The 23,013-nt window shown below is 50.7% G+C and overlaps 1 protein-coding gene and 1 pseudogene across 1 annotated transcript in view; both read right to left on the minus strand.

Moving 5' to 3' along the window:
* TTLL1 (tubulin tyrosine ligase like 1) overlaps positions 1 to 909 on the minus strand; it is a 41,100-nt gene extending 40,191 nt beyond the window's left edge. The window contains exon 1 of the mRNA XM_018048867.1: positions 769 to 909. The gene's annotated coding sequence lies outside the window, so the exon portion shown is untranslated. The remainder of the gene's footprint in view (positions 1 to 768) is intronic.
* Positions 7,868 to 9,304, minus strand: LOC102190945 (annotated as a pseudogene).

Consider the following 23,013-nt stretch of genomic DNA (forward strand, 5'->3'; position numbering starts at 1 on the left):
AAAAAAAAGAGCCACCTAGAAATAAAATCATAATAGAAACGCCGACTTCACATGGGCGCGGTGCATCCGGTTGCAGTTGCGTCGCCCGGTCAGTCTCCTCATTCCCACTGCTCGCACGTGTTGACCGGCGCATGTAACTCCCTGAGAGCAGGGCAGGGCCGATCTTTTTAGTACCGCCACAACCCAGCCCCCAGTTACGCTTCTGAATATTCCCTTTAAGAAAAACCGCTCTGTAAACCCCAAACGGCTTACAACAATAAGATACTTTTAGTTCCAGAATGAATCCCCCTATGCATCGGCTACTGGAAGGGGGTATGTCTACCCCACCCCCTCTAATGATGGGAAAACAGGGGAAAGAGGGGAAACGCCGACGTTCAGATCCCCAGAGAGAGGCGAGCGGAGCGAGGGGACACTCATCTCCTGTCTCCCGTCCAGAGCGCTAGCCACAGGTACACTGCGCCCTAAAAGACGCCTACAGAAACAATACAGATTGCAAATGAATGAAAAAGCCGAGGCACAATTAAATTCTGGAATAACTGATAAGAGGAATGCAATTACGAGGATCTAGAGGCACAAGTCATAGGAACTCGGAGGAAGAAAAGGAGCACAGTGGTCAGCGCGGGATTCCCCCCAGGGACAGCGAGTCCGGCCAGCCGCACCTAAACCGCGGAGACCAGCGCCCACAACCGCTCGCGCATGCGCACTCGCCCACCCGGCACGGCCACACCCTCGGTCCCGGAGGCGGCGGCGCCGGTGGCGGAGCCTCACCTGTGGGCGCAGAGCGCTGAGAAGCGCCCGGGAGCCCGGAGCACGGCGGCCCCGCGCCACGGCCCGGCCCCGCCTCCAGCCCCACTCAGCAATCGCCGGAGGACACGGCCCGCTTACCCGGCGCGGACCGGCCCTCCACCCGCCGCGCTCTACTTCCGGGGCGGCGCCCTGGCAACCGGAGACGCGGCGTTGCCGGCGCCGCGACTGCTTCCGGGGTTAGACTGTCCCCTCTTCTGCAGCTGCGCCTCCAACCTGTACAGCCTGCTACGCATGGGGGTTGACGTAAAACTCAACATCCAGAAAACTCAGATCGTGGCATCCGGTCCCATCACTTCATGGCAAATAGATGGGGAAACAATGGAAACAGTGACAGACTTTATTTGGGGTGGGGCTCCAAAACCACTGCAGATGGTGACTGCAGCCATGAAATTAAAAGATGCTTGCTTCTTGGAAGAAAAGCTATGACCAACCTAGACAGCATATTAAAAAGCAGAGACATTACTTTGCCGACAAAGGTCCGTCTAGTCAAGGCTATGGTTTTTCTGGTAGTCATGTATGGGTGTGAGAGTTGGACTGTAAAGAAGGCTGAGCGCCGAAGAATGGATGCTTTTGAACTGTGGTGTTGGAGAAGACTCTTGAGAGTTCCTTGGACTGCAAGGAGATCAACCCAGTCCATCCTAAAGGAAATCAGTCCTGGATATTCATTGGAAGGACTGATGCTGAAGCTGAAACTCCAATACTTTGGTCACCTGATGCGAAGAACTGACTCCTTAGAAAAGACCCTGATGCTGGGAAAGACTGAAGGCGGGAGGAGAAGGGGACGACAGAGAATGAGACAGTTGGATGGCATCACCGACTCAATGGACATGAGTTTGAGTGAACTCTGGAAATTGGCTATGGATAGGGAGGCCTGGCGTGCTTCAGTCCATGGGGTTGCAAAGAATCGGACACGACTGAGCGACTGAACTGACTGAGAGATGTCCTGCGAGGAACCACCCAGGCCACCATCCCCAGGGGTCTCGCAACCTTCAGGGGCCCAGAAATGAGACTGCAAGGGATCGGGGCCTGGGATCCAGCCTGATAGTGGCAAGTAGAGCAGTATGATGCCTGGGGCCCTGGGCTCTAGTCCCTCTCTTCATCTCCTCTGTTGCTCAGCTTCAGTATCTGTAAAACTAGGACTGTTCATAGCACCAACTACATAGAGTTTGTCATAGGGATAACATACAAGTTGCGATCAGCAAGTAGTGGTAAGTGGCCTACTCAAAGGTCACCTCATTTTTGAAGTGTTCCCTGAGCATGGGACAGGTGTAATTCCTCAAACTAGATTTTTAAAACTCCTGTTCAGTTCAGTTCAGTTCGGTTGGTCAGTCATGTCCAACTCTTTGTGACCCCATGGACTGCAGCATGCCAGGCTTCCCTGACCATCACCAACTCCTGGAGCTTGCTCAAACTCATGTTCATCCAGTCAGTGATGCCATCCAACCATCTCATCCTCTGTCGTGTCCCCTTCTCCTCCTGCCTTCAGTCTTTCCCAGCATCAGGGTCTTTTCTAAGGAGTCAGTTCTTTGCATCAGGTGGCCAAGGGATTAGAGTTTCAGCTTCAGCATCAGTCCTTCCAATGAATATTCAGGACTGAATATACTCCATCTTTTAGGTTTGACTGGGTTGATCTCCTTGCAGTCCAAGGGACTCTCAAGGGTCTTTTCCAACACCACAGTTCAAAGGTATCAATTCTTCAGCTCTCAGTTTTCTTTATGATTCAACTCTTACATCCATACATGATTACTGGAAAAACCGTAGCTTTGACTAGATGGACATTTGTTGGCAAGGTAATGTCTCTGCTTTTTAATATGCTGTCTAGGTTGGTCATAGCTTTTCTTCCAAGAAGCAAGCATCTTTTAATTTCATGGCTGCAGTCACCATCTGCAGTGATTTTGGAGCCTAAAACAATAAAGTCTGTCACTGTTTCCATTGTTTCCCCATCTATTTGCCATGAAGTGATGGGACAAGATACCATGATCTTAGTTTTTTGAATGTTGAATTTTAAGCCAGCTTTTTCACTCTCCTCTTTCACTCTCATCAAGAGGCTCTTTAGTTGCTCTTCGCTTTCTGCCATAGCGTGGTGTCATCTGCATACCTGAGCTTCTTGCTATTTCTCCCGGAAATCTTGATTCTAGCTTGTGCTTCATCCAGCCTGGCATTTTGCATGATATACTCTGCATATAAGCTAAATAAGCAAGGGGACAATATAAACCTTGACATACTCCTTTCCCAATTGGGAAACAGTCTGTTGTTCCACGTCCAGTTTTAACTGTTGCTTCTTGATCTGCATACAGATCTCTCAGGAAGCAGGTAAGGTGGTCGGGTGTTCCAATCTGTGGTATTCCCATTCTTGAAGAATTTTCCACAGTTTGTTGTGATCCACACAAAGGGTTTGGTGTAGTCAATAAAGCAGAAGTAGATGTTTTTCTGGAACTCTCTTGCTATTTTGATGATCCAGCAGATATTGGCAATTTGATCTCTGGTTCCTCTGCCTTTTCTAAAACCAGCTTGAACATCTGGAAGTTCATGGTTCACATACTGTTGAAGCCTGGCTTGGAGAATTTTGAACATTACTTTGCTAGCATGTGAGATGAGTGCAATTGTGCGGTAGTTTGAACATTCTTTGGCATTGCCTTTCTGGGATTGGAATGAAAACTGACTTTTTCCAGTCTTGTGGCCACTGCTGAGTTTTCCAAATTTGCTGGCACATTGAGTGCAGCACTTTCACAGCATCATCTTTTAGGATTTGAAACAGCTCAACTGGCATTCCATCACCTCCACTAGCTTTGTTCATAGAGATGCTTTCTAAGGCTCACTTGACTTCACATTCCAGGATGTCTGGCTTTAGGTGAGTGACCACACCATCGTGGTTATCTGGGTCATGAAGATCTTTTTTGTGTAGTTCTTCTGTGTATTCTTTCCACCTCTTCTTAATATCTTCTGCTTCTGTTAGGTCCAAACCGTTTCTGTCCTTCTTTGTGCCCAACTTTGCATGAAAAGTTTTAAAACTCCATCTGTTAGGAAAAGGCAACCTGGCTAGTGAGAAATTTAAAACTGAAGCCAGGTCTAAATTGAATCCTCACTCCAGAATGCACTAGCTTTGTGGCTTGTGGTAGGTCATGTCACTTGTCTGAGCCTCAGTTTCTTATTCATAAATGGAGACAATAGCACCTACATTGAAGAGTTGTTGGGAAGATTAGTTTTAAAAGAATTTTAAAAGGTGCTTCTGTATAGCACACATTAGTTGCTCAAATATTTGTTGAATTCATACACAATAAAACAGCATGTACCCCAGACATTTGTCAGCCATGAAAATATCCTTGAAGGCAGCGTGAAAAGAGGAGCAACAATTTACAAACCTGCTCTGTCACATTCTAGGTGTCTGGGCATAGGACAGTTGCAGTCTCTCTCTCTTTTTTACCTGTCTTTTAGCATTTGTTCCTGAAAGAGTAACTCATTATTTATGACACACAAAATGCATTAGTGTTTGTCTTCTGAATTTGTTAATCACCAACATCATTATTACAGGGCACAAATCTGCAGCTGCCGTGTGTATCATTCTGCAGTAGTTCACTGCTTATAACACTTTTTTAAAATTAGTGCACATGTAGGTCTAGACATCAGAAAACAAACCTTTAATTGGAAAAAGCAAACAATGCCAAGGAAACAGAGTCTAAGCTCATACTGCTTGTCACATGACAGGCCAACAAGCCCAGTAAATCGAGAGACAGGTTTTGGGAGCAAGGAATAATGACTGTATTGAAAAAGCCGACTAACCAAGAAGATGGTAGGCACGTGTCCTAAAGAAACATCTTGCCTGAGTTAGAATTCAGACTCCTCCTATACTAAAAGGGGAAGGGTGTAAAGTCAAACACTTCTTGGCTTCTGTCAGCCTCCAGAGGGGATTTGTTAATTTCTCCCTCCTGCCACCGTTCACAGGTGGACCTGGTCAGGAGGTTTCCTATGAGCTAAACAAAGGTATTTTAGCTTAATACTCTTTACTGAGAGAGCAGGATCCCCAGAGATGGGGCATTATGTATAACTTAAGTTTATAGGCAGCATCGCTTCAGTGATTAACTTGTAATAGAATACAAAAATGTTCTTCCCTATTATATTAACACAGTATACACAAGATCAAGAGTCAGCAAACAATCGGTCAAATCCAGCCCACTACCTGCTCCAGAAAGCTAAGAATGCTGTTTCCTTGTGACCACTTGCAACTGATTTGATGATAGCGAACACACTAACTTTGTACCCCAAATAAGTGAAATTATCTCCCCTCCTACCCCCAAAGAAATCCATTGGTCTCATTTGTAGATCTCAATTGTTATTCTATTTTGATTTAATCAATTAAAATTGTGAATTTTTAAAAAAGTAATGAAAAGCTAACGAGACTATAAAACTTGCATTAAGCAAGGGAAATAAATAAAAATTTTAAGTTGTGAAAACGTGTGGAACTTTTAAGTGGCAGAGTCTGGATTTGAACCTACGAAGGCTAATGGCTCACACTACTACCTCCTGAAAGCAAAAAAGCAAAGAGCCACCTCCCGGAGAGATGGGTGCACTTTCAAGGTGATGCTCTGAGCTTTGCAGGCTTCCTGAGGCCTCCGCACTGCCTTGCCCAGGCCCGGGGAGTGCTTTGGGTCCATCATCATTTATGTTTGGCGCCATCTAGTGGAGCCAGAGTTAATATGCACCCCGCTGCTGCCCCTGCTCCTCCTCGGTTCCGCCTCAACCCTTAACCCCAGGAGGTAATGAGAACCAGAAGGTCACAGATGATGTGCTTGCTGCTGGTTCGTAGCAGGTGTTCAATAAACACTGTTTCCCAGATGAGACGTCCCTGCAGTGACTGGTTTCTGAGGCTGGTTCCTCGGGGTCATATTCCGCCAAGGGAGTGAAATACCAGCAAGGAATGGGATCGGCTCCAATACTTTGGCCACCTGATGTGAAGAGCCAACTCATTGGAAAAGACCTTGATTCTGGGAGAGATTGAGGGCAGGGGGAGAAGGGGGAGACAGAGGATGAGCTGGTTAGATAGCATCAGTGACTCGACGGACATGAATTTGAGCACACTCCAGGAGATAGTAAAGGTCAGAGGAACCTGGCGTGCTGCAGCCCAGAGTCACAGAGGCAGACACGACTCAGCGACTGAACAACACCGTGGGGTCAAGACCCCATCTCGGGGTGATCTGGCCCAGCCCCTTCCCAGCCTCTACTATCTATGGCTCTCTGCTTCCTTGGCAGGTGGGCCTGCTGCCCCTCCCCCTCCCCAGGCAGAGGTGCTGTCTTCATGCGGCCCCCACACCCTTCTCCACCCTGAACACGGCACGTCCTTCACCCAGCTCATCCCAACAAGGTTGATGACAAAGTCTTTCCCGGTGTCTTTTCTGCTGAGAACCACCAGCTTCTCATTGACTGAGGGCCAGAACTTTCAGTTACGTCATTTTGAGGTTCAATGCAAAATGAAAATGTGGCAACTCTTGTTCAAAAATTATTAGGAATTTCAGAACAACTACAGCAGCATTAACCACATGAGGGGCCAATCTGAGCATGGGGGCCCTGGGCGGCTGGCCAGGTGGCCAGCCTATGAAGCCCGCCCTCCTGCGTACAGGACAGCACCCTAAGATCTTAGCCAGAACTCCCTTCGTTATACCCTCTCAAGGACCCTACCTGGTGAATGGTTTTATCTCATACTTATTCTTTTAACGTGGCAAAATATTAATACATGCAACATAAAATTTACTATCAGTCAGTTCAGTCACTCAGTCGTGTCCCACTCTGTGTGACCCCATGGACTGCAGCACCCCAGGCTTCTCTGTCCTTCCCTGTCCATCATCAACTCCCAGAGCTTGCTGACACTCATGTCCATTGAGTCGATGATGCCATCCAACCATCCTCTGTCGTCCCCTTCTCCTCCTGCCTTCAATCTTGCCCAGCATCACAGTCTTTTCCAGTGAGTCAGTTCTTTGCATCAGGTGGCCAAAGTATTGGAGCTTCAGCGTCAGCATCAGTCCTTCCAATGAATAGTCAGGACTGATTTCCTATATTAACCCTTTTAAAGTGTTCAGTTCAGTGTTGTGATCCAGTATGTCCACAGGTAACCAATCTCTAGAACTTAGTTATCCTGCAAAATGGAAACTTTTCCCACTGAACACTAATTCCCATTCTCCTCCCCCAGCCCTAGCGACCACCATCCTGCTTTCTGTCTCCACGAATCTTACTCCTGCAGGTGTTTCACCCAAGTGAAAACATTTAGAATGCGTCTTTTGGTGACTGGCTTGTTTCATTTAGCATAATATCCTCACGCTTCATCCCTGTTGTAGCCTGTGTGGGAATGTTTATTTTTCTTTCTAAGGTTGAGTAATATTCCTCTGTATGTATTTACCATGCTGTTTGTTCATTCATCAGTCAGTGGGCACGGATTTGAGTTGTGAATGACCTTTTGACCATTGTGAATAAGTCTGAACACGAGTGTTCAAATATCTGTTCAAGGGTCTGCTTTCAATTTCTTTTGGATATATTCTCAAATATGGGCTTGCTGGATCCTTTGACAATTCTGTGTGCATTTTTTTTTTTTTTGAGGGACTGTCATACTGTTTTCCACAGTGGCTACAACTTTTTTTAAGTTTTGAGGCACGTTATTAAAAAAAGCTGGTGCGTGAGTGCGGGCTTCGTCGTTCAGTCATGTCCAACTCTTTGCGACCCCATGGACTGCAGCCTGCCAGGCTCCTCTGTCCATGGGGATTCTCCAGGCAAGGATACTGGAGTGGGTTGCCATGCCCTCCTCCAGGGGATCTTCCTGACCCAGGGATCGAACCCGGGTGTCCATCATTGCGGGTGGATTCTTTACCATCTGAGCCACCAGGGAAGCCGGTACATAAATGAATAAGTGCTTCAACTTCACCATACAGGAACTCCCTGGCAGTCCAGTGGTTAGGACGCCATACTCTCACTGTGGAGGGCCTGATTTCAGTCTCTGGGGAACAAAGACATTACAAACTGTGCAGCTTGGCAAAAAAAAAACCAAAAAAACAAAAAAACACATCATCCATTTACTTCATGTTTTCACTTGACCCTCTAGTAAATCTTTAGCATCATTGATTTTCGACTGCTATGTGAGGAGATGCTCCCTGTACTTGTGATTTAGAAGCATAATCCACTGATAAACATTGCTCACCTTCCCTTATCGGCAGCAAGACTCACGCCCGGTTCCAGTGCTACCTCGCGTTTTGTCCTTTTGGGGCAAACCCACCTCTGTCATAACCACCACAGAAGGCAAATTTTGGTAGACTTTGAAACACTGGTTTTGCTTGAGGTTCCGTATGCTTCCTGACCTGATTGGAGGCAGAAAACGGCCTGCAAGTCCTGCAGCAGGAGGACAGCTCCCGCTCTACTGGCCGTGGGTCCTGCCCGGCTCCCCTGCCTGCCTGCACCCTGAGCCTGGTGGCCAGAGGCCACAGCCACCGATTCCATACCTTGACCACCCTGGCTACAGCATTTATTTTTTTTCTTAGTTGCAGCATGTGGGGGTCTAATTCCCTGACCAGGGCTCAAACCTGGACCCCCTGCATTGGGAACTCAGAATCTTAGTCATTGGACCACCAAGGAAGTCCCATTTTACACTCCCTCCAACAAGGCACAAGGGTCCCAATCTCTTCACATCCTCATCAACACTTATTTCCTGTTGTTAGGTTTATTTATTTATCTCAGTAGCAAGGATGATATGATATGATTTCCCTACTCTTTAAATATGGTACCTGAAAAAAAAAAAAGGAACTTGAAGCTTGGAGGCAGGAAATAGCTTGCCCAATGCCATGAAGCCCATATCAGTCCAGCTGTGACGGTCACTGATTGCCCTGACCGACTCATGCTGCTGCGGAGGAGGCCAGCCTGCCGTTGTCAAGGTGCCAGCCAGAACCACTCGAGGGTTCTGGTGGAGCCCCAGCCCAGTTCCCTGAGGCCATGACGAACCTCCAGGGGTGCCCAGTGTTGCTCGACAACCAGCACAAGCCACCGCCCTGCTTAGACTCAGGCCAGCCAGCACGCCTGGCCCTGCAGGCACACGGCCCTCAGCTCCACAGCCTCCTCACCTGCCCCCCACTAATGCTGTCCCCCCCCCAAAGCCTCCTACAGCCTCAGTGCCACGCTCAGGCCCTGGTGTAGCCAGGCCCCCAGCACCCTCACTCGGAGCCCCTGCTGTGTGGAGGCCAGAAGGCCAGAACCAAGATCCAGACCGAGAATCCTCTAAGACAGGGGTCCCCAACCTCCGGGGTTTTATGCCTGATGATCTGAGATGATGCTGATGTAATAATAATAAAAACAAAGTCCGCAATGAATACGATGTGCTTGAATCATCCCGAAGCCACCCCTCTACCCTGGTCCACGGAAAAATTATCTTCCACAAAACTGGTCCCTGGTGCCCACAAGGTTGAGGACCCCTGCTCTAAGGACTGAGGAGGGGGCTGGGCTCTGGTACCGGCCCTGGCTCTGTCATGCCCGTTTTTGACCCACAGTGGGAGTTGGGGGTGAGAGCTGTCTGGTCTGGAGCCAAAGGAGCAGAGTTCCTGTGAGCTCAGTGAGAGGGGATGTCCCTGGCGGTCGGGTGGTTAGGACTCTCTGCTTTCACTGCTAAGGGCCTGGGCTCAATCCCTGGTTGGGGAGCTAGGATCCCATAAGCTGCACAGCATGGCCAGAAAAAGAAAGAAATGGGTGAGAACAGAAATGGGGAGGGAATGAAGACCTGGACCCCCTTGGGAAAACCTCTCAGGAATAGCTTATTTCTTGACACCATGGTTGCCCAAGAGTGGGTTGTGAGCTCTGTTTAGAGGGCAGGACCAGCATTAGAAAGCACACAATTCATTTGAAACGTAACTTACTGGGTCCTCACCCCATGAGTGGGCTTCCCAGGTGGCGCTAGTGGTAAAGAGTCCACCTGCCAGTGCAGGAGACACAAGAGACGTGGGTTCGATCCCTGGGTCGGGCAGATCCCCTGGAGGAGGGCATGGCAGCCCACTCCAGTATTCTTGCCTGGAGAGTCCCCATGGACAGAGGAGCCTGGCGGGCCACAGTCCATGGGGTCACAAAGAGTTGGACATGACGGAGCGACTAAGCAGTGGCTGACGAATTAAATGGCGCCCCCTCCCCTGGCCCAGGTCACACCGTGGTCTCTGCATCACATCTCCATGGCTGCAAAGGCTGACACCATTCCTCTGTTCAGCACAGCTGAAGAGTGAGGCTCATGGGGGCAAGGAGGCTGGCCCAGGCCCCACAGTTCTTCTTAAAAAAAAAAAAAAAAAAAAACTTAAAAAAAAAAGTTTATTTATCAGGCTGTGTCAGGTCTTAGTTGTGGCATGCGGGCTTAGTTGCTCTGCAGCATGTGGGATCAGAGATGCCCGACCAGAGATGGAATCCACAAGCCCTGCATTGCATGGGAGACTCTAACCACTGGACCACTAGGGAAGCCCCAGGTCCCACGGTTCTCCTGGGGCCCATGTAGACCTGGCCCAGGCCCCACAGAAGATTCACAGGGGTGGATGTTTGGTCCTGACAGGGCTGCATGGGGCTTCGCTTCTTCCCTCAGAATCAATAGTCCCACCTCACAGATGCCAGGTATCAGAGGACTCAGACCTCTACAGGGTCGGCTGAATAGTTTTTCCCAAACCCAACCACCCGCCTAGATGCTGAGGCCCCCAAGGGCAGGGGCTTTGGATGCCCTGTATTGTCTCCAGAGTCAGGCTGCTCAGGGGAGACGCCAAGGGTGGGCTGGGAGTGAACAGGTGAGGGACCCTGAAGCTGGGAGTCGGTCCCACCCGAGTTTCAGTTGGGGCTTTGGCCTGCCGGCTTCCTCGTCTGTGAGTTGGGCTCCTAAAGCGTGCTTCCCGAGATTAGAGAGAAGAGAATTCCACTGTGCATGGGCTCCTCGGGCTGTGGGCACCAGCTCAATGTAGGCGGCTATGCAGGTTTCCAGACCCTGATGCTGGGCAAGATTGCGGGCAGGAGGAGAAAGGGGCAACAGAGGATGAGATGGTTGGATGGCATCATGGACTCAATGAACATGAGTTTGAGCAAACTCCGCGGGATGGTGAAGGACAGGAAAGCCTGGCGCGCTGCAGTTCATGAGGTCGCAGAGTTGGACACGACTGAACCACTGAACAACACCACCACCAGGTTTCAGGCCAGGGCCTCCTCTCCAGAATTCTGCTTCTCTGGAAGCATGGTCCACTCAGGGGGGCTCAGCCCAGTCCCTCACCTGCTGGGTGAGCAGCTCCCTTCATTCCAAGGCAAATGTCCACTCTTGAGCTTCCAGCCCCCACACCTTTCCTCACACTACCCTCTGGCCCAGAATGTCCCCCCGTGAACGATTGGGGCCAGATAACGTGCGTTTGGCATGTTTTGAGACACCGAGCTGCCCTCCCGAGAAGCTGGATCCATGTGTGTTCTCGGTACAGCTGCCCAAGAAGACAGGGTTTCTGCAGCTCTGCCCTCGCGGGGTGTTATCAATGGCTCACACGTTGGGCGGTATCAGTATTGTTTTATGTGCGTTTCTTTCGTTATTCATGGGGATATACGCTTCTTCAGAAAACAGGACTAGACCGCAGAACTTCATTGTGTTTTTTTTTTTTTTTTTCTGCTCCGTGAAGTTTCAGTTCAGTTCAGTTCAGTCACTCAATCGTGTCCGATTCTTTGCGACCCCATGGACTGCAGCATGCCAGGCTTCCCTGTCCATCACCAATTCCCAGAGCTTGTTCAAACTCATCTCCATTGAGTCGGTGAAGACATCCAATCATCTCATCCTCTGTCGTCCCCTTCTCCTCCCACCTTCAGTCTTTCCCAGCATGAGTCTTTTCCAGTGAGCTTGGGGGAATCTTAGTTCCCAGACCAGGGCTTGAACCCACAGCCTCAGCAGTGAAACCGCCAACTCCTAACCACTGGGCTGCCAGGGAATTTCCCCCCGCAGAGCTTAAAATAAAATGAAATTATTTCCTGGGAGTTCCTCGGCAATCCGGTGGTTAGGACTCCGCACTCTCACTGCCAAGGGCCCAGGTTTGATCCCTAGTTGGGGAGGCCATAAATAAATAAACAATTCCTATGAGAGAAAACAGCCCTGAACGCTGTGGTTTCCCAGCCCCTCATCATTCTTCCAGGCAGGGGAAGTGGAGCTGAGATTGCCATGATCAGCAGTTGTGAGACGAGGAAACCCCAGGACCTGGAATGAGAAGCCGGGTCCTGATTCGCAGGCACCTCATCACCTGCGGGCCCTCAGTCTCCTCCTCTGTAAAATGGGAGCTGCAGGTCTCATCCTATAGGGTTGTTATTGATGATGAAACAGGATGGAAGGACTTCCCTCGTGGTCCAGGGGTTCAGAATTCTCCTGCCTGTGCAAGGGACGCAGACTCGACCCTCAATCTGGGAAGTTTCCACATGCCCCAGGGCATGTGGACTAAGCCTGTGTGTCACAAACTACCACACCCACACACTCTGCGGCTGTGCTGCACAACGAGAGAGGCCACTGCAACGAGAAGCCCGTCCATTGCAAGGAAGAGTAGCCCCCCGCTCGCCCCAACTAGAGAAAGCCCACGTGCAGTGACGAAGACCCAGCGCAGCCAGAAATAAATAGAGCAGTGTGTACATGTAAAAATAAACAAATCAATAAAATCAAACTGAAAACCAGGATGGCAAAGGGGAAATTCACTCATCTGTGAAACAGACGTCTACTGAGGGCTCATCACGCGGGGTGCGGAGGGGTGAACATGTACACGGCCTCCCCTCCGGGGGTTTACAGACGGGGCCTTCCTGGAGCAGAGGCGTGGACAGCAGCGGCTGCTGACACCATGGCCTGTCATTCCTGCTAAGTGTGGGCCGAGGGAGCCGCTAGGACCTCTGTTATTGTTTTGAAAAAATCTGCTATCGTGCTGATAAACTCGGCTGTCAGGAGGGATGTTATTTCTGGGTGAAGGGAGGTTCTGCGGGACTGGGGCTCCTTCCTGCCAGCACCCACGTGGGTCTCGTCCCTCCCGCCAGACCCGACTTGAGAGATAACCTGGGGCCTTGAGCCTGCTCCTGGCAGGGGACACTGGTGGCCATCGCTGCAGGATGTCCACAGTCGGCTGCCCAGGGCCTCCACAGTGTTTCAGGAGCAGATATCACCCCCTTCCTGACCCCGGATTCCTGGAATTGTCTGACAGAGTGGAGGCCTGGTCTCCATCCCCCTGACAGGTTGCAGGAGATTAGGTTATTTTGGTCACACCGGCCATTTCGGTTCTTGGCCGGAGTGCGTGCCTATTAAATTGTCCTGGCTCTGAGTGGAGTGGCCTGGCTGGTTAAGCCTCGTAATCTGCTCTGAAACGTGCTGGCTCTGTTTTCAACTGTGATAGTCCCCTTGTCACCAGCACCGCTGGCTTCTCCTCAGGTTCCACCATGGGCTCAGCCTGCCAAGTACCCCTGGCAGCCAGGAATCTGAATCTTGAGTAAATCCTCACTCTTGGCTGTTTCAGGTCTGATTCACTGTGCTTTGTTTTATTGCATTTTAATTTGTATCAAGCTTTATTTTACAAACCCCAGAGTGCACAAATCTGAAGCATTCAGCTAGTGCAAGGAGACGAAGGCTTGATCCCTGGGTCCGGAAGATCCCCTGGAGGAGGGCCTGGCAACCCACTCCAGGATTCTTGCTTGGAGAACCCCATGGACAGAGGAGCCTGATCGGCTACAGTCCTTGGGTCTCAAAGAGTCGGACACAATCGGAGCAACTGAGCACGCACACACATACCCCTCCAACCACCGCGTGGGACAGAAATCCCCAGAAATCTCCCTCGTGCCCCTTTCCAGCCAACACCCACCCCACCTCGAGAGGTGGCTGTTGGCCCCTCCATCACACAGACGCGCTTCGCCTGCTCTCCACCTTCATACAAACAGAAGCAGAGTGTGTTCTCTCTTGTGTCTTCTTCCACCTTCCTTCACTCAGCACAATGTCTATTGAAAAGTTACTGTTGAGGGGGCTTCCCTGGTGGCTCAGCGGTGAAGCTCAGTGAATCAGCCTGCTCTTGCAGGAGACATGGGCTCGATCCCTGATCCAGGAAGACCCCACACGCCGTGCAGCAACTAAGCCCCGAGCGCCACGACTACTGAACCCTCGCTCTGGAGCTTGAGAACCCCGGAGCTCATGCACTGCAATAAGAAAAACCACCGCAATGAAAGCCTGCTCCTCGCGCCTAGAGAAAAGCCCTCACAGCAACGAAGACCCAGCGCAGCCAAAAATAAAATGAATTAGTAAATATACATATTTAAAAAAAATTAGTGTTTGGGGAATTCAGCATGATGTAGGTGGTGGAGAAACCCAAACACTGTTATTGGAGACAGGGTTTAAGAACTGAAGATGCTGAAAGCCGCATGGTACAGTCAAAATTTTTTATTTAAAAAAGTTACTGTTTCATGACTAGAAACATAATACACATGAATAGCAAAAGTTACAGATACTGTACAAGAGAAAGAAAAGACCACTGAGTGATCCCCACACCTGTTACCCGATCTCAACCTTCTGGTATGTTCCTTACACAACTTTCAGTCGCTCAGTGTCCGGCTCTTTGCGACTCCATGGATACAGTCCGTGGAATTCTCCAGGCCAGAATACTGGTGTGGGTGGCCTTTCCCTTCTCCAGGGGATCTTCCCAATTCAGGGATCAAACCCAGGTCTCCCACATTGCAGGCAGATTCTTTACCAACTGAGCCACACAACTTTCAAGGCAAATGAAAAATAGTCTTCTATGTGAATCGACTCACATTATATTAAGACTTATTCTACAGCATTTGAATCTCAGTTGAGACGGTGCAAGTATAGATATCTTTCTGAGTTAGTGATGGTGGGTCGACCTCAGACTTTCACGTTATGTTCCTTAGAAAACGGTCCCCAGATCTGGGAAAGCTGGAAGACGGGAGAAAGAGGAGCCGAAAACAATTCCAAAGTCTTTGCCTGGAGTGCTTGGAAGGCCAGAGCGGCCTTCGGCTGAGATGGGAAAACTGGGCGAGATGTAAGCTGGTGGGGTGTGAGTTTCATTTGGCTGCACGGGGGGCTGAAGGGACCCCAGATCGGGCTGGAAGATGGAGGAGTTTCTTTGTCATCTAGGATTTGCCCACTTCTGTTCTCCACTCCATTTCCTGGGGGCGGGGCGGGGTGGGGGTGGTCTTAGCCCTCTGTTTTCAGGCCCTGGTGTCCCGCTCTCTGCGGCGCTCCGGCTCTAGACAAGCCAGCGCTGTGGCCTCCCTCCAAGGCCAGAGTCTCTCTTGCGTCAGGTGCCCCCTGCACCCCCCACGCCAGCTCCTCACGCTCAGAGGCCCTGGTTGAGCAGAGCCGGCTGAGGCTGCAAGGGGCCCAGGAGTTCAGCTCCGAGGAGCCTGGGCCAGACTGGCTCATTTTCAGGGATTCGCAACAGGTGGGAGATTCTAGGGGGCCGCGGAGGGCAGAAATCCATCGGCATGTGTCTTCAGGGCTGTGCGGAGGCTCCTGCCAAAGCTTCGGGGGAGAGTTGAGGGAAATGGCGGCGGGGATCACTCCCTCCTCTGGGCTTCCCAGGTGGCATTCAGGTTGCCAAGGACCGGCCTTGACCTTCAAAAGGAAGCTCACTGCCGCGGTCTCGTGTCCCCAGAGGCCTCTCCCCAGGACCTGGAGAAGTATCTGGTTCCAGACGGGCACCCAGGGCTCTCAACCCACCTCCAACTTCCTCTCCATGTTCACTGGCCCCTGGCCGGAGGCCCACCACACGGTGGGGTCCCAGCCCTGGGTCTTGATCTCAGTCAGCCCTGCAGTCCCTGGGAGTTCTCAGAGTGCCCGCAGCTGTCGCACAGCCTGGACTCCAGAGCCTGAAGCCCCGGGTCCTGCTGCAACACAGGTCACACAGCCTGGTCCTTGCAGAGTCAGCCTACACCAGCCTGGCAGCAAGTCCAGGTGGAGCTGGCCTAGCCCAGGCTCTGAGCTCAAGGCCCAGGGGGCACTGCCCACGCACTGTCAACTCTCCCACCCTGGACCACCGTCACCAGGCTCGAGAGAGACCGATCCCCATGGGCTCCTCATGAATACCCCTTCCTTCCCCAACAGCTCCAGGGATGACCACAGAAGTGTTACACACACACCCCTCACATGGGGTCTTAGCCCAGGACTGAATTTCCTTCCAGAATTTTCTGTATGGATTTCCTTTAAATGTTGGACTATACTGGACACACTGATTTGTAAAGCGTATTTCATTAAATAGATGATGTACCTCCAAGATAACAGTTTCTGTGTGAACATGTCAAACTCTTCATCATTTTTTTTTGCTTGTTTGTTTTTTAATTTGGCCACACCATGCAGCTTATGCGATCCTCGTTCCTGACCAGGGGTTGAATCCACGCCCTCGACAGTGAAAGCGTGGACTCCTAACCGTTGGACCACCAGGGGATTCTCTCAAACTCTTCATCAGTTCTTAAACCCTGTCTTCAATAACATCCTCTGGGTTTATCCACCACCTACTATGCATCGGGCATTGTGCTGAGAGCTTACTGTGCGTTCATCCTCACAGCAGCCCTGGGCGGTGGGGACTTCACAGAGGATGGGCTCAGAAAGGCCCAATTGCTACCTGAGGCCACACAAGTTATAGCCGGCAGAGACAGGATTCTAACTCAGGGCTGTGTGACCCGGAGTCTCAGCCCTCGCCAGCCAGGCTGCAGGTTCCTGACTCAGAAAATGCTTTTACCCGAGACTGAGGACAGAAGAAGGGGACGACAGAGGATGAGACGGCTGGACGGCATCACCGACTCAAATGGACACGAGTTTGCGCAGATTCCGGGAGATACTGAAGCACAGGGAACCCTGGAGTGCTGCAGTCCACGGGGCCACCCAGAGTCGGACAGGACTGGGAAGAACAAGGGGTTCACAGACTTCCCAAAGCTTAGCTGCAGACCCCCAGGTCAGACAGGTCAGAGAGTCCTGGGTTCAAGCCCCAGCCCTCCAGTCTCTTGGCTGTGTGGCTGTGGACCCAACAGCACCCCTCTTTGAGGCTCAGTTTCTCCACCTGTGCAATGGGGCGATCCACCCTTCAGGGGGCCATCCAGGCAAGACACCCAGCCCACCAGGCTCTCAGTGGCCTCTCGTCCTGGGCAGGTGCCCCCACAAAGCGTCCACCAAGCGGGCATGAGTGGAACACTGTGAGAAGCTGGTTGCTCCAGCTCCTGGCAAGGAGCTCAGGCCCAGCTCAGGAGAGAACCCCGAAACCCTCCGATGGGTCTCTCCTGGTATCACAGAGTCTCTGTCAAAGCTGCAGGATTTTCCCGACAAGGTTCCCAGTCAGTTCAGTTCAGTCGCTCAGTCATGTCGACTCTGCTACCGCACGAACTACAGCACGCCAGTCCTCCCTTGTCCATCACCAACTCCTGGAGCCTACTCAAACTCATGTCTTTCAAGTCGGTGATGCCATCCAACCCTCTCATCCTCTGTCGTCCCCTTCTCCTCCTGCCCTCAATCTTTCCCAGCATCAGGGTCTTTTCCAGGGAGTCAGTTCATCACATCAGGTGGCCAAAGTATTGGAGCTTCAGCTTCAGCATCAGTCCTTCCAACGAATATTGCGTTGATTTCCTTTAGGATTGACTGGTTTGATCTCCTTGCAGTCCAAGGAACTCTCAAGAGGTTCCCAAGGCTGGGACAAAAGTCTGGGATGGCACATGGAGAGACAGCCATTTTAAACCTGCACTGGGGACATCTCCAACGGTTAAGACTCCATGCTTCCGAAGCAGAAGACATGGGTTTGACTCCTGGTGGTGGAATTAAGATCCCACGTGTCTCGTGGCAAGGCATAAAATAAAAGTAAAGAAAAATAAAATTAAATAAAACCTGCTCTGACCCCTGGGTCCCCAGGGTGGGCCCTGGATGCTGAGGCCAGCACTTGGCAAACACGCTTGGTCAACCTCCTCCCTGGGGTTCCCAGCTGCCCTCTCCTCCTGTCCCCGGCCTTCAACATGGGAATGTCCTCGCGTCTCTCAAGTCTTTTCAGGAAGACTGCATCCTCACTGTGGCTTCCCTTGACATCGTGGCTAAAGGGCCCACCCCTCCCCCACTCTCCTCGCACTCCCGGGCTTTACTCTTCTGCCCTGCGTGCTTGCTGTGTGCGCAGCTGCCCAGAGCTCTATTTTCTGGTCAGCTGGTTTCTCCTCCACTGTGTCCCCCATTTGGCAGTGAGCCCTGTATCACTGCCATGAACACGTCATCTCTAGATCTCCATCACCCACACCCCAGCCAGGCATACGGTAGGTGTCAGTCAATATTTGCTAAATGAATGATCAAAGCAAATCACAGTAAGAATAAAACTCAACCCTAAGTTGGCACAGAGGGTTTGCTGGCCCAGGGATCCCTGAATTGCAGAGAGATGTGGTCGTGGCCCCAGCAGGAGAGGCTTACCTAGGGCTGGGGGGATCCAGAGAGTCTTTGGGAGGGAGGCTCCCAGGCAAGGAAGGGGCTCCCTGTGGGGGTGGGCTGCTCTCCGATAACATGATCCACAGTCCACTGGCCCTGGGACAGGCCAGCAACACTCAGTGGGGAAAGGGAAGCTGAGGCCAGCTCTGGTGGGTGGAAAGGACGCTGCAGCAGGAGTAGGGGGACTCGGGCTTCAGTCTGCCTCTGCTCTCCATGGGTTGGTTGGTCTCTGACAAGTGGCTGGCCTTCTTTTTCAGAGCCTCAGGTTTCTGATCTGTAAGATGGGGCCACCAGGATTCTCTTGCCTGTACTGATACATGGACTGTTCATGTGCACCAGTGTCTGTAACATGGGACAGAGGTAAGGACTGCAGGCAATAATAGAACATGCTTGGCACTGGGATTGAGGGATCTGAACGGATCATGGCAAGCTACTATTGTTATTGTTACCGCTATTGTCATGTGCCATCTGATCCTTTTTCGGACTGACAGGAAGCCAAGGCCTTCTACACGCCCAATTCCTTTCAAACAGTTTTTGCTTCCTCCTGTTCATTTAATCTGCATATTACTTGGGAACCTTGCAAGGCAAATATTTTCACCCACCCCTTCCTGGGGCACTTCTATCCCCTATCTGTCCCTAAACTGTCCTTTTCCCTCCATCTGTTCTGCTAATGTTTGTTGCTGTTGTTCGATTGCTAAGTTGTGTCCGACTCTTTGTGACTGCACAGCACACCAAGCTCTTCTGTTTTCCACTGTCTCTCAGAATTTGCTCAGACTCATGTCGATGATGCCATCCAACAATCTCATCCTCTGTCATCCCCTTCTTCTCCTGCCTTCAATCTTTCCCAGCACCAGGGTCTTCTCCAAAGAGTCGTTCTTTCCATCAGGTGGCCAAAGTACTGGAGCTTCAGCTTCAGCATCAATCCTTCCAATGAATATTCAAGGTTGATTTCCTTTAGGATTGACTGGTTTGATCTCCTTGCAGTCCAAGGGACTCTCAAGAGTCTTCTCTGACACCACAATTTCAAAGCATCAATTTTTCAGCCTTCAGCCTTCTTTACGGTCCAACTCTCACATCTGTACATGACCACTGGAAAAACCATAGCTTTGACTAGACATTTGTTGGCAAAGTGATGTCTCTGCTTTTTAATGTGCTGTCTAAATTTGTCACAGCTTTCCATCCAAGGAGCAAGCGTCTTTTAATTTCATGGCTGCAGTCACTGTCCCCAGTGATTTTGCAGCCCAAGAAAAGAAAATCTGTTACTGCTTCCACTTTCCCCCCTTTTGTTTGCTATTAAATGATGGAGCCAAATGCCATAATTTCAGTTTTTTAAATGTTGAGTTTCAAGCCAGCTTTTTCACTCTCCTCTTTCACCTTCATCAAAAGGCTCTTTAGTTCCTCTTCACTTTCTGCCATTAAAGTGGTGGTGGTGGTGGTGATTTGGTAGCTAAGTAGTGTCCGACCCTTGCAACCCCATGGACTGTAGCCCGCCAGGCTCCTCTGTCCATGGGATTCTCCAGGCAAGAAGACTGGAGTGGGTTGCCTTTTCCTTCTCCAGCCACTAAAGTAGTATCATCTATTTATCTAAGGTTGTTGGTGTTTCTACCAGCAATCTTGATTCCAGCTTGTGCTTCATCCAGCCCAGCGTTTCTCATGATGTACTCTGCATATAAATTAAATAAGCAGGGTAACAATATACAGCCTTGTCATACACCTTTCCCAATTTGGAACCAGTCTGTTGTTCCATATCCAGTTCTAAGTGTTGCTTCTTGACTCACATACAGGTTTCTCAGGAGATAGGTAAGGTGGTTTGGCACTCCCATCTCTTTAAGAATTTTCCACAGTTTGTTGTGATCCACATAGTCAAAGGCTTTAGCGTAGTCAATGAAGCAGGAGATGTTTTTCTGGAATTCCCTTGCTTTCTCCAAGATCCAATGACTGTTGGCAATTTGACCTCTGGTTCCTCTGCCTTTTAAACTCAGCTTCTATATCTGGAAGTTCTTGGTTCATGTATTGCTAAAGCCTAACTTGAAGGATTTTGAGCATAGCATTGCTAATCTGTGAAATAAGTGCAGTTGTACAATAGTTGGGACATTCTTTGGCATTGCCCATCTTTAGGACTGGAATGAAAACTGACCTTTTCCAGTCCTGTGGCCACTGCTGAGTTTTCCAAATTTGCAGACCTATTGAGTGCAGCACGCCTACTATATGCCTGACACCATGTCTTCTCCTTGGAGACCCCTCTGGAAACATTCTTACACATATTGATGAGATCATGGCTTGCTTTGTCCCTCTCTCTTTAAAAAAAAAATACTTACTTGTATTTATTTGGCTGCGCCAGGTCTTAGTTGCAACAAGTGGACCTAGTTCCCTGACCAGAGATGAGCTCCAGGCCCCCAGCATCGGGAGCGTGGGGCCTCAGCCGCTGGACCAGCAGGGGCGTCTGCTTCTTCTCTCTGCGTCTGTTTTCTCATCTGTGGAGTGCGTTTAGAGAGAAGTCCCTAATTTGGAAGGCTCCTCCTTCCATCCAGCACAATCCAGGCTTTGTAGGGTTTAGAGTTCACCTGATTTGAGAGGCTCTCACAGAAAGGATTACAAAATCAGAAGGGCCAGAAGAGAGGGAAGGAGGGGTCTTGAAGCCGAAACTCCAGCTGGGAATTCACTAAACCTTTGATGATTATCTCCTCTGACCCTCCCTCTAAACCTGTAGGATGGAGGTTGGAGGGGCATGCTGCCATCCCATTTTACAGATGAGAACAATGAAGGAAAAAAAAAATATATATCCATGTCGTCACTCCAGAGGCGGGGAGAAGGGGTGGGGGGACTCCCAATAGGTAGCAAACAGCAGAACTCAGGGGAGGGGAGGGAAGAGGCAGCAGGATGGAGGCACACAAGCCTGTGTCTTCCTGGGACAACAGCTCCTTTGTAATCCCAGTGCTCTGCCCTGCCCTCCTTCACCTCCACACACTCCAGCTTAATATCAGGCTGGGAACTCAAGACCCTACTCCTCCCTAACCGTCCCAGGGCTGGGGACCACCCCTCCTGGAATTTTTCTGATGTCTCCTCTCTCCTGGGAGGTTTCCGGGGCCCTTCTCTGCCACCCATTTCCCCCCAGACCCAGGAGCCCCAGAGCAGTGGGGGGCTGTCCTCACCATGGCAATAGGAACATAGGTGAGGTGGATGGTACAGCTGGAAGGATAGGGGGTGGGAGGAAGCGGGGGCAGGAAGACCCCTGGCTTTGGTAGGATGCTGTTGAGGCTGTTTCTAAAAAGCTGGGGTCTGACTTTTCACATCTGTGAAAAAGACTTAAAAATACCTAAAGCCTGGACTTCCCTGGTGGTCCAGTGGTTAAGAATCCACCTGCTGGGACTTCCCTAATGGTCCAATGGCTAAGGCTCTGAGATCCCAGTGCACGGAGCCTGGGGATCGATCCCTGGTCAGGGGACTAAGGTCCTGCATGCTGCAGCTCCGGGAGTTGGTGATGGACAGGGAGGCCTGGCGTGCTGCAGTCCGTGGGGTCGCAAAGAGCCAGACACGACTGAGCGACTGAACTGAATTGATGCTGCAACTAAGAGCTGGCACAGCCAAATAAAGAAAGAATCCACCTGCCAATGGAGGGGACACAAGTTCAGCCCCTAGTCTGGGAAGATTCCACGTGTCTCAGAGGAACGAGGCCCCTGCAGCACAACTACTGAGTCCACTTGCCTGGAGCCCTTGCTCCACAGAAGCCGCTGCAGTGAGAAGCGCAGACAGCTAGAAAGAGTCTGCGGGAGCAACACGCAGGCGCAGCACAGCCATAAATAAATAAATGGTAAAAAAAAAAAAGCCTAATGCCTGATGGTTGCAGGGCCTGAGGGAGGGAGGAGGAGTTACTGTTTAGCAGGTGTTTTCAAACATGGGAAGTTATGGAGATGGCTGGTAGTGATGGTTGAACAGCGCTATGAATGTGCTTGGCCTTTTCATACTGGTCATGGGGTCTCAAGGCAAGAATACTGAAATGCTTTGCCGTTCCCTTCTCCAGCGGACCACGTTTTGTCAGAACTCTTCACCATGACCCTTGAAGAGTTGACTCATTGGAAAAAATTCCGATGCTGGGAAAGATTGAGAGCAGGAGGCAAAGGGGCAACAGATTAGATGGTTGGATGGTATCACTGACTCAATGGACATGAGCTGAGCAAACACTGAGAGATAGTGGAGGACAGGGAAGCCTGGCGTGCCATAGTCCATGGGGTTGCAGAGTCGGACACGACTGTAGGGACTGAACAACGACATGAACACCACTACACAGGGCACTTCCAAACAGTAAAGATGATACATTCTGTTTTGTGCCTTTCCAGGCAATTAAAAAAAAAAAAAGTTGAAGAAAAAAACAAACCCAAACAAAACTGAACTCCTGAAGCTGCCAGCACAGAGAGCTGGGATATTTGAGCACTGAAGTCGCGCTGTCATTTAGCAGGTCATTAAGTTCTCTTTCTTGGATGAAAAAAAAAAAAAAGCATCAAGAAGCCCTAAGGACTTCTTGGAGGCAATCCATGTCAAGACCCTGGATCACCCACCCAAATGCAGTCAGGGGAATTCATCCGGACAGTTCTGCGGAGCGAACCACAAACTTGTAGAGCGCAGGAGGCAGAGGCACTAAACGAGTAACCAGATCACCCCCTAGCAGTTCTGTTTGCCTTTTGGACCCCGCTAGGTCCTGGAGTCGGGCGGGGAGGCGGCCCTGGGGGCGGGCCGGGGCGGGGCCGGCGGTTGACACCCGGGCGCACGCG

This window comes from Capra hircus, chromosome 5 (genome assembly GCF_001704415.2).
Source record: "Capra hircus breed San Clemente chromosome 5, ASM170441v1, whole genome shotgun sequence".
NCBI lineage: Eukaryota > Metazoa > Chordata > Mammalia > Artiodactyla > Bovidae > Capra > Capra hircus.